This window comes from Rattus norvegicus, unplaced genomic scaffold (genome assembly GCF_021556685.1).
Source record: "Rattus norvegicus strain SHRSP/BbbUtx unplaced genomic scaffold, alternate assembly SHRSP_T2T unassigned-0000078, whole genome shotgun sequence".
Taxonomy (NCBI): Eukaryota; Metazoa; Chordata; class Mammalia; order Rodentia; family Muridae; genus Rattus; species Rattus norvegicus.
In genome coordinates this window covers 17,501-20,000 of record NW_028238811.1, presented here as the reverse complement: position 1 = coordinate 20,000, position 2,500 = coordinate 17,501, and the positions used below count along the sequence as shown (strand labels likewise).

Genomic DNA, 2,500 nt, shown 5'->3' with positions numbered 1-2,500 from the left:
CCACCACCACCACCACCACCACCACCACCACCACCACCACCACCACCGAGTTGTAGGGATCCATTATGGGCCCCTGTCTGTCTGCCTGTCTGATTCATTCGTGTTTATTTAAACGTCCTCCAATGATGGTTGTGCAGTGAAAGAAATGCGTGCCCGAGCTCGAGCTCGTGCGCAAACACACACACACACACACACACACACACACACACACACACACACCACACGGGGGGGGGGCAATGGGGGGTGAGGAGGAGGAGGAGGAGGAGGAGGATGAGGAGGAGGAAAGCTTGGGTTGGGTGGTTTGAGGATTTGAAGGTTTAGCCCTGCAATGTTCCTTACAACTTAAAAACTTTGTGACACACAAAGCGATATTCATTTTCTCCTTCTACTTTTCACTCTGTAGACCAAGATGGCAGACTATATCAGCCTTTGTGGAATGTGACCTTGTATTGCTTTGCCCTACTCTGCTCTGCTCTGCTCTGCTCTGCTCAACTTAACAGACGTGTTTTTGCTTTTGTTTATGATTTTTGCTTGCTTGCTTGCTCGCTCGCTCCCATGACTTGACTGTGGTTTCCCTTTCTATTACAGCACGGTGACCAGACTGCCTTGGGGTAATCAGAAAGGAGGCCAGAAGCAGTCTTTTTTCTGACGCACTGAGACTACATACCAGCCGATTTGGAGGAAAAGATATCCCTCTCTCCCTCCCTCCCTCCCTCCCTCCCTCCCTCCCTCCCTCCCTCCCTCCCTCCCTCCCTCCTTGACCCATTTTCCCTCTTTCCCGATACACTCAATAAATTTAAAGTAAATCAATGAATCAAGTCTCTAGTAATTTATTTGTTGGGATTTATTTGTTGGAAATTATCCCTCCACACCTTCGCCCCTCCCCCCACCACTCGAGGATGTCTCCCTGGGGGGGGGGCGGGGGGGTTGGGTGGACTCGTGTAGGCATACCTCTCCTCCCTTGGCTTTCCGGTCCACTTCGCTCCAGCATACCTAACTCTTTGGAAATGGTAATAGAGTTCATGACACACCCTCACAGAGAGAGGAAGAGTCCGATCGTTCACTGATTCGCTCTCACCCAGCCTCGCCCTGACAGCTCAGGCATGTCTAAATCCGAATGTGGGCAATATTTACATGACTTGACTTGGTGCTTCTAACTTTTTCTCTCTCTTTTTTTTTTTTTCTTCTTTAGTATTTTTTTCTTTACCCTACAAACAGCACACTGCAGCTGTCTTCGGACACACAGCAGATCGATCCCATAACAGAGGGTTGTGAGCCACCATGGGAATAGAACTCAGGACCTCTGGAAGAACACAGTCAGAACTCTTAACTGCTGACTCCATTATTTCCGATTAATGTTTAATGTTTATTTTATTTTATTTTATTTTATTTTCGGAGCTGGGGACCGAACCCAGGGCCTTGTGCTTCCTAGGCAAGCGCTCTACCACTGAGCTAAATCCCCAACCCCAATGTTTAATGTTTAAATAAATAAACCTTGTAAAGAAATTAAGCATCTTAAAACCATAGGCATGTGCATCCCCTCCTCATTCGTTCATTCCCTCGCTCATTCATTCATTCATTCATTCAGACAGACAGACAGACAGACAGACAGACAGACAGACAGCAACCAAAGTCTAGCCTTTAACAAAGCAAGAAAGCATACCCTGCGGGACGCACAGATGAATTCCTGAGGCTTACCCTGCAGAGCTTACATGAGGCTTAGTAAAGGACTGACCTGACAACAGCTACCTACATACGTTGAAAAGTCTACCTGGTATTGACGGATGATGACAAACTGTATGTGTGATACAAAACTGTATGTGTGGTTCCCCTTATAACTCATCTCGAAGAGCCCAGCTGTTGGGGCTCGTTCTTTTGGGGGGAAATGGAGGCTTTTCATCTTTCCCAAAGCTCCTCCTAGATCCTTTCTGTCCATCTGTCCATCCGTCCGTCCGTCCGTCTGTCCGTCCGTCCGTCCATCAAATTCTACCCTAGGCCTGCCCTTAGGTTGGTGGTCGTCCATTGAGTGCTAGTGACTTCTGACTTGTCTCTGTCTTCCCCTCTGAGAACTGTATTTAGATCTGATGCAGGCACGCAGGCAGGCAGGCAGGCAGGCAGGCAGGCAGGCAGGCAGGCAGGCAGGCCCTCCCTCGTTTTGAAACAGACAGACAGACAGACAGACAGACAGACCAAAGGGTCAATGACTGACTGCACTTAAAGGGGCTGTTGACTCCTCTTTGGAGTTACCGCTGTTTAAAACTTGCTTGATAAAATAAAGTCATCGAATCCAAACTACGCAAAGGGGACACTATAACAAATTACGACTGCTTGTGTATATAGAAAACAGGGTTTTTTCTTTCCCTTATTCCATTATGTATGTTTGCTTTTCTTCAAGAATAAAACCGGCTAGGTGGTGCCTCGGAGACTTTATTTTTTTTTCCCCCCAGGAGTCCCTTCGGGCCCTGCCAGCGGGAGCCTGGACCTCTGAGGCCAGAGAGGG

At 48.1% G+C, this 2,500-nt stretch overlaps 1 long non-coding RNA gene across 2 annotated transcripts in view; it reads left to right on the top strand.

Annotated features, from left to right (window-relative positions):
• The window catches only part of LOC147997677 (uncharacterized), an 18,762-nt gene extending 17,948 nt beyond the window's left edge, over nt 1–814 (top strand). For both annotated transcript variants that reach the window (XR_015647614.1, XR_015647616.1), the window contains exon 3: nt 589–814. This is a non-coding gene — a long non-coding RNA (uncharacterized LOC147997677). The remainder of the gene's footprint in view (nt 1–588) is intronic.
• Nucleotides 815–2,500: the final 1,686 nt, after the last annotated feature.